The 15,615-nt window shown below is 38.7% G+C and overlaps 1 long non-coding RNA gene across 3 annotated transcripts; it reads left to right on the plus strand.

Annotated features, from left to right (window-relative positions):
• Nucleotides 1–734: 734 nt before the first annotated feature.
• LOC110900012 lies at nucleotides 735–13,680 on the plus strand. Of its 3 annotated transcripts, XR_002570731.2 has the most exons (5): nucleotides 735–1,228; nucleotides 1,359–1,396; nucleotides 1,566–1,616; nucleotides 1,691–1,724; nucleotides 13,438–13,680. It is a non-coding gene; the product is annotated as an uncharacterized LOC110900012 (long non-coding RNA). The 3 variants fall into 3 exon arrangements; XR_002570729.2 differs by having other exon boundaries at nucleotides 1,566–1,724; XR_002570730.2 differs by having other exon boundaries at nucleotides 1,595–1,724.
• Nucleotides 13,681–15,615: the final 1,935 nt, after the last annotated feature.

Raw genomic sequence — 15,615 nt, forward strand, 5'->3', positions numbered from 1 at the left:
AACTAAAATAGTTCAAAAGTGTTTCAACATGGACATGTACTTTATGAACAACCGAACATTTTAATATCTTATGTCTCATGCATGTTTGGTTCATACACGATCGTACTGAAATCCGTTAAGCGTAAAACATTCTCCAAGAGTAAAATATAACATATGTAAGTAACAATGTGACACGTTTAATTTAAAGTATAACATACATTCTAGCCGTATTCATGCGAGAATTATGCTTTTAAGATTTAAAATGGTACAAACACGTGTCACCTTAGAAAAAAACCAAATTTTATGTATAAGCACCAAATTTCAATAGGAATTTTTTTTTTTTTTTGAATAAACGTATTTTTCAATGGCGGAGGTATAATACAATGAGGGGTATCACGGGCTATGGCTCAAACCCGTTTTCGTAGTGTATTTTTTTTCCATATTTATATAAAAGATACTCTTGAATAAATACGGGGATACCCCTAAAAAATAGGATACTTTAATTTATTAAAATTCTAAATTTTTATAAGTCCAAACCTTTTATAACACCAAATTGTATAATAACTAAGCCCAAATTAAATATAATATAATCGAAAGACACCCAATTGATAAATATAGTCCAAGCCCAAAACAATTTTTTTATTCATTTTTTTATTATTGCACAAATGCACAGTAAAAAAATTAAAAAAAAAAAAGCCTTTTTTGTTTTAGGAGGCTAGTTGTTGGTCTGAAGACTATTACTTGCTGCTGCTGGGCTTTGTGTATCTTATCAAGTTCTCAAGCTAGGGTTCCAGTATAAAGAGTAATAAAATGATAGTTGTATAGATTTTTTTTTCCAAAACTTCCGGATCGTTCAACTCTCGTCTTCTTCGTTATTTGTTTAGGGTTTCATATCATATTGAGATGAGTTGTTACAATCAATCGATTAAACCAGAGATCATCATTTTCATTGATTCACTGTTCAGTTTTTGTTTTGTATTTCAGAAGAGTTTTGCCTTCTTGAACGATTGATTTGGGTTAATAAAGTTGGTTTGGGGCAAATCTGTGCAGACCTTGTATCTGTGACAGGTGTATATCGTCTGACAACTTAAATCCTCTCTTGTAGCGTCAATTCTAGATCAAAGTCCACTCCAACACCTCAAGACGACATATGAAAGGGTTTACAAGCTAGCGGTGAATCAAGGTGTTTCTAGATTCATCTCTTAATTTGTCCAGATCTTCACTTGAATAACCAATTCGGTGAATCAAGGTTTTGCATTTTCTAAGCTTTATGTTGAATCATTTTGGAGATATTGCTAATTTGATAAAGGCACACGAATCACAATTTTTTATTTTTTATTTTTTATTTATTTATTTATTTTTTTTTTTTTTTTTTGCAGTTTAAAGAGGAAGGGGGCTAGCTGAATGAGCAAATTAGGTAAGTTGTGTTAGTAACTAATCTACCAAGTTTTAGTTAACAACAAATGTTCATTTGTTGTTTTCTCTCTTTGTAATTTCTTGTTACTTAATGAAGGTGTTAACATATGATAGATATTTGTAAATATTCGAATACGAGAATTTAAAATAGCTACTAATATGTAATGAAGGTATTAACACATGAGAGGTTTTTCTTCAGAAAATTCAAAATGGCTATGAAGGTATTCTTCAATGATAGTGTTTCTTTCCCTTTATTAATATGGCACTTTGGTCTTCTAATCTTAATCTTTACCAGAAGATGGAGGCTACTCTTATGGCTTTAAGTCGAGGTTAGTACGTTCTTTGTAGCACCTATCAAACACTTTATCTTGTTATTAATACTTTCAAGTTTTTCATGTGTTAATCCTATTGTCTTGTTAAATAATTTCATTTACACAACTTGAAAAGAGATCTTACAAAATAAGAAACAGGAAAATAATGATAAAAGTTACCTTTTTTGCTGAATTGAAACAACTTATTTGTTGGTGCACTTGTGTCTGTACTTTGTCTGTATTTTGTCATGATATAAGACGATGTCTTTTGTTAGTCTTGTAAGTTTTGACCAAGTCAACCATCCTCCTGGTTTGACTTGGCCAAACAGTTAGACAATGATTGTAATATGTCTGTGTCGAAGGATGAGTTGTCGAAGGATGTGTCATCGAAGGATGAGTCGTCGAAGGATTGTTTAGATCCTTCGATGAGCTCGAAGGATAAGCCATCGATGGATGTTGATGGACCTCCAAGGATATCATCCTTCGAGGTATATGGATCCTTCGATAGGTTTCAGATCGATAGATGATGTTTCGATCAATCTATCTGATCCTTCGATCAGCCTATCTGATCCTTCGACCAGACGATCTGTGTTGGGTATATATACCCATGTAATATGTTCACTTCATTTTGGGAAGCAAGCAGAACAGAGAGAACATTCTGTTGAGAACACACACACACTTAGAGAGAGTTTGCAAAACAGATTTGTAAACATTGAGCTTGTAACTGAACCTTTCATACGTATTAATACAAGTGGTGTTAATCGGTGAATATTGTGTGTCTTGTGTTTGTGCTTGTTTCATCTCGGTTTGCACTCTAGCTTGGATTCCGCACTTGCTAGTGTTTAATCATAACAAGGATAAGGTTTGACCTCATCCTCCGAGGGACCTACAAGTGGTATCAGAGCCGTGGCTCTTTTCCTTGTTAAAAACCGAGTTTATACAAGACTTTGGAGTGTTTGGACAAAACTCACATGGTTTAGCACCCGTTTTTAGTGTTTTTCTCGCATTACTTGACGTAAAAACGTGTTCTAAACTAACCGGGTGTGTTAAAGGACGGGTTGGGTAACTTAAAAATTTGTTTTTAAGAATTTTGGTCATTTCCGGCCAAATTCCGGCTTACTCCGGTGACCGGTTTCTGGATAAGGATCTTCCATTTTTAGTATATTTTATTGGTCAAATCCTGGTTTGGTAGAAAGTATGGTCTGAACATACTTTCTACCGAAAGATTTCTACCAACCCATCACCTTTTCACCAACCTGTCACTTTTCGTGTCAGCTGTGTTCGTACAGATCGAAGGATATCCTTCGAAGTCGAAAGATTATCTTTCGATCAAAGGAGGTTCGACAGATAATCATCCTTCGAACATCCTTCGAAGTCTGTGACTTATCTTTCGATCCAAGGAATCTTTTCGAAGGATATATTGTTCGATCTACAGTTCTTATTCGAAAGATAAGGATCCTTCGTTTTGGAGAATCTTTCGAAATCATTGTTCGAAATTCAACAGTGATCTTTCGAACACTGTTGATCCTTCGAACAAGTATTGATCTTTCGATCCTAGTCTGTTTGAGTTTAACAAGTTTGTGTTTTTCAGGTCTTTCGATCAGGGATCCTTCGGCTGGTGTTATCTTTCGAGATATTAATATAGAATTCATTTTTCTTATCAAACAAGAACCCAAGTTGGTGGGGAACTCCGGCTCCAGATAGTGGAAAATACACAAATACAAGTTCATCTCCCTCATGGTGGGGTACACCGGCTCCAGATAGTGGAAAGTACACAAATACAAGTCTATCTCCCTCATGGGCCGAATCTCCGGTGTCGACATCTTCGCAAGCAAATGCCATATCGACAGGTCAATGGGCATTAGTGTCAAATCAAACTCCGAGCATTCAAAGTATCTTATTGAGCGAAAGCGAAACCGAAAGTTTGAATCGACCTCCAAAGTTGATGCACTTAAACGAGTATCCGGGATGGGTTGATAGGTTCTACACTTACGTGCTAGGGCAAAATACAGAATTGTGGTTACGTTTCACCACAGATTTCGATCAAACAATAGAGGTTGCCGCTTCATCTGCCGGCACGTTTGCCGATCTTCCTGAAGATCAAAAGAAGACGTATGATCTGGAAAAGAAAGCATACGCCATTCTCACTCAGGCGTTAAGCAAAGATATCTACCACCAGTTTGTCAGTTTCAAGACAACGAAGAAGTTGTGGGACGCGTTGAAGACCAGAGGGGTAGGAAATGAAGCAACACGTCAATTGCGTCATGATCTTCTCAAGAAAGAATTCGATGGCTTCACGTGTATGGATAAGGAGTCTTTGGGAGATATGACAAGCCGGTTTTATCATTTGCTTACAGAGTTGAACAATTATGGAGTAGTGACAACTACAGCAGAGGTGGTGAAAAAGTTTGCTGATGCATTGCCTCCCCAATGGAATAGTTTCTTGGAAATCTTGAAGTATAACGGAGTTTTGAGAACTACAAATATCAACGACTTCGTGCAGCTTTTAGAAAACAAGGATCAGGAGGAAACCTTAAAGGCAAAAAGAGTTCCAGTGCCACAAAATCCAGAGATGTATTATGGAACTTCCAGTTCTTCGTCTGCAAGAACTGGTCCACATGCTCCACTTCAAACGGCGTTTGTCACAAGCACGGATATGTATGGCAATCCAGTACAAGTTCCTGTTAAGCCGGCTCCCACCACAGACATGTATGGAAATCCTCTACAACCATCTCCTCCTGCTCAACAACAAGCGTGTTATGGAGGGACATCATCTGCTGGTCAGCAATCAAAACCAAATACAGTACAGCTCGACACTTCAAGCTTCTCTAAGGTCAGTGTAGAAGTAGCAAGGGAACACATGGAGCTGCTTAACACTATAGTGAGCGGGTACTGTGGGTTAGTGGAAGGTCAGATTGGCAACATTAATCTGACACAAGAAGACTATCGGCAGATTGACAAGGAAGAGATGGACTTGATGGATATAAAGTGGGCCTTTGCTAGTGCTGTTAGAAGGGCAAAGGATTTCATGGAAAGTACTGGCAGAACCAGCTTGGAGAGTAAGAAAGACACCAAGTATGGGTTCGATAAACAGGCAGTAAAGTGCTTCAATTGTGGTGAACAGGGTCACTTTAAAAGGGAATGTACAAAGCCAGCACAGCATGGGAACCAGAATCCCTTCAGAAACCAGGGCAACCAGCAGAACCAGAACAGGAACAATGAGCGTACATTAATACCTGTCAACAACCAGAGCCAAGCTGGAACATCAAATGCCAACCGGGCACTTGTGGTTCAAGTGGATGAAGGTTGTGACTGGTCAATCCAGTTGAGTGGTGATGCTCCAGATGGAACAGCATGTTTTGCTGAAGTGGTTAAGGATTTAGTTCACACCAGTGGTGGAGAATCTTCCGCCAATGGTGGTGAATCTTCTGAGGATGAAGACTCTTCGGGATATAGCAGGAGTTCAGATGAAGAATCCTCAAGTTCAGGCGATGATCATGTGGGTGAGACATCAAATGCGTCAGTCGATGCAGATATTGATGAGCTTTTGGAGGAAGCTGCAGCAAGAACTCAAAGAAGATCTATCTTGGTGGATCAAGCTGCTTATTCTTCGTCTTCTCTCCATTCAGCCTTTATGGCTAATGTCGACAGTTCATCAAGTCAGGTATGTGTCGATGAACCCACTGCTATTAATTGTGATAATTGTGATAGTTTGCATGTTAAATGTGCTGATTTAGAGGCCAACATGTCTGAGTTGCAAGGCAAACATGATGCTTTACAAGCTAGTTTGTTTGACTTGCAAGACAAACATGTTTCTTTGAATGCCAAGTGGTGTGAATTGCAAAGCAAACACGAGGCTTTGCAAGAGAAGTATGATGTGACATTCATCCACAATCAAAAGTTGACCGTGGATCTTTCAAAATGCACTGAAGCCAATATGTTTTATGAAAACCATGAAAAGGAGTTTAAATCGGTAATTGAAAAGTTAAAGAAAGATAAAACCGAGCTAACTAAAATGGTTTCCAGAAAACAAACTGACATTAATTTGTAAATATCTCGCCTTGAGATTATACAAAAAGAGATGGCTTGTGTGAAAACCGAAAGTGAGGCGATCCAACTTAAGCTAGACAGTTATTTGAGCTCTAGCTATGTGTTGGATCACATCATTGACGTTCAGAAAGAGAAACGGGATGTCACATGCATAGGTTACAAGAAATGTCCACCACCAGTGAGACACAATTATGATGCAATGCCTAACGAGGAGGATAGAGTGTTCTTTGAACCATCTGTCCCTCTAGATGTTAAGGAATTTGCAACAGGACTTGGATACAAGAAAGAAGTATCCTCAGATTTAGATGTGTCAGCAGATACATGTGTGTCTTCTGTTGAACTGAATCAGGATCCTCCAGTTATCATTGAGGATGCTGATTCTTCTGATGATGAATCCGATGATACTATACCAGCAAAGTCTGATGCGGAAATCAAAGAAGGGGACATACCTCTTGAGAATCACATTCTATGTGATCCTCCTGCAAAAACCGCTAAGACTGTTGCGATCGAGTCCTCTTCTGAAAAAGAGTCGGAGAATGTGAACTTGCTGTACACTCTTGTTGGTGATGATAAATCTACTCTGACAAAGATTTTCCTATTAAGAATGTTAATCAATCTTTAATAAGTAAAGTCTTTGAAAATTCGACAAGTAAGTTTTTAGGAAAGACAGGACCACGTGTTATAGTTACACAGTGTCCTCCTATTCCAAAGGCCGAAATTCGAAAACAATATGGCAATAAGAAACTACCAACAGTGCAAAAACAACAAAATCACACCAAGCCAAAAGGAAAATCACCGGCTCAAGCACAAAAGAAGCCGAATCTAAAGAAGAACAAAAATGTAAACTTTGTGAAATCGACGGGAACGGACAAAATCGAAACGTTTGAAAACAAATCTAACTTAGATTTTGTTCAGAAAGCAACGGTACAGAAAAGAAATGAACCAAGTAGTTCAAAACCTAGTACCTCGGGATCACAAAGTTCAACATCATCGGCAAGACAATCACATGATACTTCAGGGTTTGTTGAACGAAGATCATGTTTTGAGTGTGGAACAATTGGACATATAATTCGAAATTGTCCATATCTTCATAAACAAAAAGGAAAAGTTGATGTTCCCCGTGACCAAACTGACCGCAGGCAAACTGTTTCGGTAAAACAAGATCCCCGACTTGTAAAAGAAAGGGAAATGAAACAGAGACGCTAACAGGTCAAGAAAATTGAAAAAGCAATTAAAGCCGATGTGGTTAACAAAACATCTGTTTCTGTCAAACCAGAAAATTCAAAAACTTCAGACAACCATGAAGTTAAAATTTTAAAGAATAACACTGGTAAAACAAAACAGACCTGGAAACCAAAAACGGTTACTGAATCAGGGGGACCATCACAATTTACCAATCATCAAAGACAAGAAGTTATTGTTATTGACGAAAATGGAAGACCCAAGACCACAATGGCTTGGGTCCCCATCTCCAACTAATCAATAAAGTTCATGTGCAGGGTGTTCCAGGAGGAACTATCAGTAGTCATTGGATTGTTGATAGTGGGGCATCCAGGCACATGACAGGCGACATGAAGCTTCTCTACGACGTCAAATCTATTAGAGGAGGTTATGTTGCATTTGCTGGAGATAAGGGTGGTTATATTACGGGTGAATGAATGATATCCAACGGGATTGTCAGCTTTGACAAGATCAACTTTGTGCAACAACTTGATCACAATCTTCTTAGTGTTTCTCAAATTTGTGACAAGCAATTCTCAGTACACTTTGATGCTAATGGATGTTATGTGCTGAAACCCGGCTTCAAAATTCCAAAAGAATGGATTCTCTTGTCAGCTCCAAGGATAAATGATTTGTACGTCCTTGATATGAGCCAAGCTATTACTACGTCTGCACAAGCAACTTGTTTCGTTTCCAAAGCCACAGAAAAAGACTCTATCTCTTGGCACAGACGAATGGGTCACATTCACTTACGCAAAATGAATCATTTGGTTTCAAATGAATTGGTGAATGGTGTTCCTCTTAAAAACTTCCATCTTCAAGACGTCTGTGTTTCGTGCCAGAAAGGAAAACAAACGAAGAAACGACATCCTCCTAAGAAGATCAACACGGTGGCAGTTCCTCTTGAACGTTTGCACATGGATTTGTTCGGTCCTGTCAAGCACAAAAGTATTCGGAATGATCAATACTGCCTCGTGATTACTGATGACTATTCAAGATTTTCTTGGGTGGCGTTCATGGCACACAAGAGTGAAACCTTTGGTATTATCAAAAACTTGATAATTCAGATTGAGAATTTGTATAAGTTGAAGGTTAGGCGGATACGTAGCGACAATGGTACTGAATTTAAAAATCATGCCATGGCGGAGTTTTGCACTTCAAAGGGTATTCTTCATGAGTTTAGTGCAGCTTATACTCCTCAACAGAATGGCGTCGCTGAACGTAAGAACCGCACATTGATCGAGACTGCTAGGACAATGTTGGTAGAGTCGCAGTTGCCCATTCCATTCTGGACTGAAGCTGTGGCCTCTGCATGTTATACGTTGAACCGAGTCCTTACAGTCAAAAGGCACAACAAGACCTGCTTTGAGCTTCTTCAGAAACGGAAACCAGATTTGTCATATCTTGAACCGTTTGGAGCTCCATGTACAATCATCGATCCTAATGGAAAGTTTGGGGCTAAAGCAATTGACGGATACTTTCTTGGGTATGCCACCCCTAACTTACGAGTCTGGAATCTAGAGACTAAAAGGGTTGAGGAATGGTCTGAGGTCAGAGTACAAAGGCACACCTTGCCAGTCAAATGTCCTGGTCAGCCTTGGATGTTTGAGTACGATGATTTTTTCAATTCGATCAATGTTGAAGCCGTTGAAGAAAGTGCTGCGGCAAGGATGTTTTTCGAGAGTGACAATGCAACAGTTTCACCAGTGGTGCGTCCAATTCTTGTCAATCAAGAACCATCTTCGGTGAACAATAATACTCTCGACAATGAGGATTTTCATGATGCAACCGAATTGAACGAATCTTCAGAGGATGATGAATTTCTAGATGCAGATCAAGAAGCTCCAACAACAGCAGTTCATGGTACTTCAGAGGGTACTCCTCCAGTGGATGCCCATAGAACAGCTGAAGCTACTGCATCATCCTCTTCGTCAATTCCGGGCATTGATTTAGTTGTTGATCTCAATTTCAACAATCTGGGTATAAATATTCCAGTTCCAGATAATCCAGAAACAAGGATTCATAATACCCATCCTCAACAAAACATCATCGGAAATGTGCAAAGTGGTATTCAAACAAGAAACATGTTGCAAAACAACAACAATGCAGGCCTGTATGCAGCTATTCGAGAATCCGGGCAACAAAACGATTGGTCTTTCGCGTGTTATGTTTCACAGGAAGAGCCAAGAACTTGGAAAGAAGCCATGAAAGATAACTCTTGGGTTGAAGCACTGCAGGAAGAACTGCAATAGTTCCAGAAGCTTGGTGTCTGGAAACTCGTAGAGAAACCTGCTGGCTACAAGAAGATTGGTACCCGTTGGGTGTTTAAATGCAAAAAGGATGACCGCGGAGTTGTTATCCGGAACAAAGCACGTTTAGTCGTTCAAGGTTTTCGTCAGATAGAAGGAATCGACTACAACGAAGTCTATGCACCTGTTGCACGTCTGGAAGCAATTCGGATCTTTCTGGCTTATGCCTCATTCAAAGGATTCAAGGTTTACCAGATGGACGTCAAAAGTGCATTCTTACATGGTGTGGTTGAAGAAGAGGTGTACGTCGAACAGCCTCCAGGTTTTGAAGATCCTATCCATCCCGATCGGGTTTGGTTGCTCAACAAAGCTCTCTATGGTCTACATCAAGCACCGCGAGCTTGGTATGCAACCTTATCTAACTATCTGCTGGAGAACGGTTTTCGAAGAGGTCTTATTGACTGTACTCTTTTCATCAAAGAACAAGATGGAGATCTTCTTCTGGTACAGGTATACGTTGATGATATTATTTTTGGTTCTACTAATGATGTCTTATGTAGGAATTTCGAGCGCATTATGCAGGATAAATTCGAGATGAGTGCTATGGGGGAAATGACTTTCTTTTTGGGCCTACAAGTGCAACAAACTGAGTCTGGGATATTCATCCATCAGACTAAATATGTTGGTGACATCTTGAGCCGGTTCCAGATGTCTGATGCAACGCCCATTGGTACCCCACTGCCACAAAATCACGGAATTACTCCAGACTTGAAGGGTGAAGCTGTTAGCCCCTCATACTACCGCGCAATGATCGGATCTTTTATGTACCTCACAGCATCAAGGCCAGACATAATGTACCCAACGTGCCTGCTTGCCAGATATCAAGTCAACCCGAAGGCCTCACATCTTGTAGCTGTCAAAAGGATTTTTCGTTATTTGAAGGGTTACCCTGACACCGGTCTATGGTACCCTAGGGATAATAACTTTGACTTGATCGCTTTCAGTGATTCTGATTTTGGTGGATGCAAAATCGACGGCAAATCCACAACGGCTGGATATCAGTTTTTAGGAAATCGCCTAGTCACATGGCAGTGCAAGAAGCAGACGTGCGTCGCTACATCAACATGTGAAGCTGAATACATTGCTGCCTCAAGTTGTTGCTCCCAAGTTCTTTGGATCCAACAACAATTACGCGACTACGGTTTTGAATTCCTAACTACTCCTATTTACGTTGATAATTCTGCTGCATTACAAATCACTAGAAATCCTGTGCAGCACTCAAAGACCAAACACATCGAAATCAAATATCACTTCATACGTGATTGCTTTGAGAAAAGGCTAATCGATGTTGTTAAGGTCCACACCGATGACCAACGTGCCGACCTTTTTACCAAAGCATTTGACAAATCAAGATTTGACTTTTTATTATTGGTAAACGGCATTAAGGTCAAGCAAGAGTAAACCAACATCGGAAAATCATTTTTGTAAATACCTTTGTGTTTTAAATTTGTCTTAGTTTGTTGATTTTAGGGGGAGTTAACTTGTTAAACCGAATTGACTAAATCTTCATAAACGGTCGAAATTTGCAAGTTTTTGAAAGTTAAATCTAAAATTGAGAAATTTATTAAACTTTCAAACTGTCGGACGGTGTTTGATTGAAACATGGTCATACGTGTGTCATTTGTTTATGCTAACTATATTCCAAGCAGTTGTTCTCATTACGCGTTTAGATTTCTTGCATGTGCAGATTCTAAAGGCAAGGAGAACATGGTCGATGACAAGCTTTGGAATGAAGACACGACGTGAAGGCACTCAAAAGATGAAGATGATCGAGTTGCCGCTGACCATCATCAACACCACAAGGATCTCAAGCTGTAAAGATCAAGTCATTCACGAGCATAACTCAAGGGGGAGCTTATGTTAAGGGGGAGTTTGTCAACACACTTCCTACATGAAACAGGGAGTTTGTTGATACACTTTCTGCTTCCAAGACGTGAAGACTTTGAAGATCCTCCGACATTGAAGACTTGAAAGGACGTCAGAGACTTGAAGACACAAAGATCGAGACAAAGCTACAGCCAAGGGGGAGTTTGTTGGTGCACTTGTGTCTGTACTTTGTCTGTATTTTGTCATGATATAAGACGATGTCTTTTGTTAGTCTTGTAAGTTTTGACCAAGTCAACCATCCTCCTGGTTTGACTTGGCCAAACAGTTAGACAATGATTGTAATATGTCTGTGTCGAAGGATGAGTTGTCGAAGGATGTGTCATCGAAGGATGAGTCATCGAAGGATTGTTTAGATCCTTCGATGAGCTCGAAGGATAAGCCTTCGATGGATGTTGATGGACCTCGAAAGACATCCTTCGAGGTATATGGATCCTTCGATAGGTTTCAGATCGATAGATGATGTTTCGATCAATCTATCTGATCCTTCGATCAGCCTATCTGATCCTTCGACCAGACGATCTGTGTTGGGTATATATACCCATGTAATGTGTTCACTTCATTTTGGGAAGCAAGCAGAACAGAGAGAACATTCTGTTGAGAACACACACACACTTAGAGAGAGTTTGCAAAACAGATTTGTAAACATTGAGCTTGTAACTGAACCTTTCATACGTATTAATACAAGTGGTGTTAATCGGTGAATATTGTGTGTCTTGTGATTGTGCTTGTTTCATCTCGGTTTGCACTCTAGCTTGGATTCCGCACATGCTAGTGTGTTAATCATAACAAGGATAAGGTTTGACCTCATCCTCCGAGGGACCTACAAGTGGGAAGGATGAGTTGTCGAAGGATGTGTCATCGAAGGATGAGTCATCGAAGGATTGTTTAGATCCTTCGATGAGCTCGAAGGATAAGCCATCGATGGATGTTGATGGACCTCCAAGGATATCATCCTTCGAGGTATATGGATCCTTCGATAGGTTTCAGATCGATAGATGATGTTTCGATCAATCTATCTGATCCTTCGATCAGCCTATCTGATCCTTCGACCAGACGATCTGTGTTGGGTATATATACCCATGTAATATGTTCACTTCATTTTGGGAAGCAAGCAGAACAGAGAGAACATTCTGTTGAGAACACACACACACTTAGAGAGAGTTTGCAAAACAGATTTGTAAACATTGAGCTTGTAACTGAACCTTTCATACGTATTAATACAAGTGGTGTTAATCGGTGAATATTGTGTGTCTTGTGTTTGTGCTTGTTTCATCTCGGTTTGCACTCTAGCTTGGATTCCGCACTTGCTAGTGTGTTAATCATAACAAGGATAAGGTTTGACCTCATCCTCCGAGGGACCTACATTATTTACATAACACAAATTAAGAGTTAAGTGGAAAGTATTATACCCACTAACTTAATGAACTAAATAATAGGAAGAAAAACTTGTGTAAAAATGTATAAAAGACAAACTATCCTTTATATTAAAGTCATTAAAAAAACAAATTGCCCCTTTTATAAACAAAACAATATGAAACTTGTGTAAAAATATAAAAAAGGCATTATATTTTTTGAAAACCACTAAAAAACAAATTACCATTTTCTAAAAAAACAATATATAACCGATGTAAATATCTAAAAAGCGAAATTACCAGAGTCACATGCTTTGACATCATCTTCTGATCTTGTTTAAATAAAAAATAGAATATAAGTATATAAATATTTAGTTACGTCTTAAAGATCAAATTGTAAACTGAAAAAAGTACATGACTTGAGTTCACCTTCAAGTTATCATGTTCGGCACCGTCTTCTAATCTTGTTTAAATCAAGAACAGAAAATTAAATCTTTATATTACACCTTTAAAGATGAGATTGTAAATTGAAAGAAAGAAAGTATGTAACTTGAGTTTGCCTTTGGTTCATCTTGCTTCGACATCATCTTCTAATCTTGTTTACATCAAAATCAAAAGGTTAGAACTTCGAATTGCAGTGTTAAGTATGATATTTATGATATTGTAAACTGAATGAAAGAAAATACATGACTAGAGTTCACCTTTGGTTCATCATGCTTCGTTGTCTCTTCTCATCCTGTTTACATAAAAGCAGAAAATTTGAACTTTTTAAATACAGATTTAATTGTAAACTAAGCACCTGTACACTGAATGAAAGAAAATACATGAACATACCTTCGGTTCACCATGCCTCACCATCATCTTCTTGTCCTTTTTACATCAAATAACAAAAGTTTTAATTTGTTGTTACAGTTTCAAAGCTGAAAGTGTAATATGATGGAAAGAAAGTACCTTGGACGACTGATTTGTGTTTTTTTATGATGATCTTCTATTTAGACAGCAGGGGTAATGTTTTTTTTACCCCTTATGTCTCTTTATATATATGATAATATATGACCCACTACCCTATTTTTATGGAGCCAAGTTAAAAAATCGTGGGACAGTTTTACCATTTTTTGGCGCCTTCAAAGTTTAAAAATACGTGTTATTATAAATGGTAAAACATGTTGTTGATGCATGCTTGTGGACGCGACTCGACGCGACTCGACTTGACGCATGTCGACTCGGGCAACGGCTTTCCTCCGTCGTATGATTCGAGATTTCAAGCGGGCTAAGGAACAAAAGTCTTGAACCACAGTTCCTTGGGCTGAAAAGTGAACGGCGAAACACAAGCACATGGGCTTAAGCCTTCGGCGAAACAAGAGAATGGGCCTCAAGACTGGGCCAAAGCCCAAAGATGGCGAAACAAAGGTGGGTCGACGAAACAGGTTAGTTTCGTCGACTATATTTCTGTTTCGTCATCCATTCTTGTGATTCGTCGACTGTGATTTTGTTTCGCCAAGATTAGTTCCGTTTCGTGGTGCTGTGACTATAAATAGTCAGTCAGTCTCTGGATAAGATAAGGAAAGAACAGAGAGCATACACACGAGAGTTTTAGAGAGTTTATAGAATATATCTGTAAACATTGAGCTTGTAACCGAACCTTTCATACGTATTAATACAGAGGTGTTAATCGATGAATATTCTGTGTCGTGTATTTTCGTGTTCTATCTCGGTTTGCCTTTCCGGTTGGATTCCGCACAACCGGGTTGGTTTGTACACAAGGATTAGACGACTAGATCCTCCTAGCCGGACCTACAAGTGGTATCAGAGCCTTGGCGCTCTTGGCTCTTCTCCTTGTTAAAACCGAGTGTTTTTCGGGTGTTTTTCCGAGTGTTTGAAGCTTTTATTTTTCTTGAAAAATCTTGTCAAATCTTCAAATATCTTGTTGTTTTGCTAAAAGTTCTTATAAAAACCTTGTAGTTTTTCATTTTCACATATTAAAAGGTGGTTTTTAGTGAAGTTTTAAGCAAAATATTGTGTTCGGAAGTTTAAAGTTCACCGGAAAACTCATAGTGTTCTTGCCATATTCAAAGTGTTCTTCAAGTATTCACTTTTTGATCTTTGAAAAATTGTTGGTGAAACTTGTTTGTGTGTTGGTAAGAGTGATAAGATTAAAATAATCAAAACCATACTTGTTTGGTGAAACAAGCCGAAAGCATGTCTGTGTGTGTTAGAAGATAAGGTCAATTTGAAAAGTCTACCAACCCCTGACATCTTTTTCGACGTAACAGGCATTTGACGAAACAATTCTGTTTCGCCAAAAAGACAAACGACGAAACTCAAAATTCGTTTCATCAAACACAATTGACGAAACACATATTGGGCTTTGAACTTTGTTTCGTCAAATCAAAAGGCCCAAATAATAATTCCATTTCTTCAATATTGTTTTGGGCTTTAGTTTCGCCGATGTTGGTAAGCCCATAAAAACCCATTTGTTTCGTAAATTGCTAATTAAAAAAAAAAAAACTGTTTCGTCAACCAATCTTGCACTTCAGTTTCGTTGACTCTTTTTGGGCCAGAATATTGAGTTGTTTCGTCGGCCCAAAGTAACAAAAGGCCTGTTTCGTTGAACAGAAAGCCCAACAGGTCTTTGTTTTGTCAAACTAGGATTGGGCTTTGGTTTCGTAAAAAAAAAAAATTGAGTTCAAAAGAAACAAATCAGTTTCGTCGTAGTAAAACTAGTGAACTTGATTCGTCGTATCAATAATAGATTAAAAGAACTTGTGTCTCGTCGACGAATCAGAAGTTGTTTCGTGAAACTGTTTCGTCGAAACACTTATATTTTTACACAGAAGGTTTGCAATAACAGTTTAACTGTTTGTTTGAGGTGTGTTTTTCAGGTTATCATTCATACATATCAAACATGAATCCAAGTTGGTGGGGTACTCCGGCCCCGGATGAGGGAAAGTATAGAAATACAAGTTTATCTCCCTCATGGGCCGAATCTCCCGTATCGACATATTCGCAAGCAAATGCTATATCAACCGGTCAATGGGCATTCATATCAAATCAAACTCCGAGTATTCAAAGTATTCTATTAAGCGAAAG

This window comes from Helianthus annuus, chromosome 7, assembly GCF_002127325.2.
Source record: "Helianthus annuus cultivar XRQ/B chromosome 7, HanXRQr2.0-SUNRISE, whole genome shotgun sequence".
NCBI lineage: Eukaryota > Viridiplantae > Streptophyta > Magnoliopsida > Asterales > Asteraceae > Helianthus > Helianthus annuus.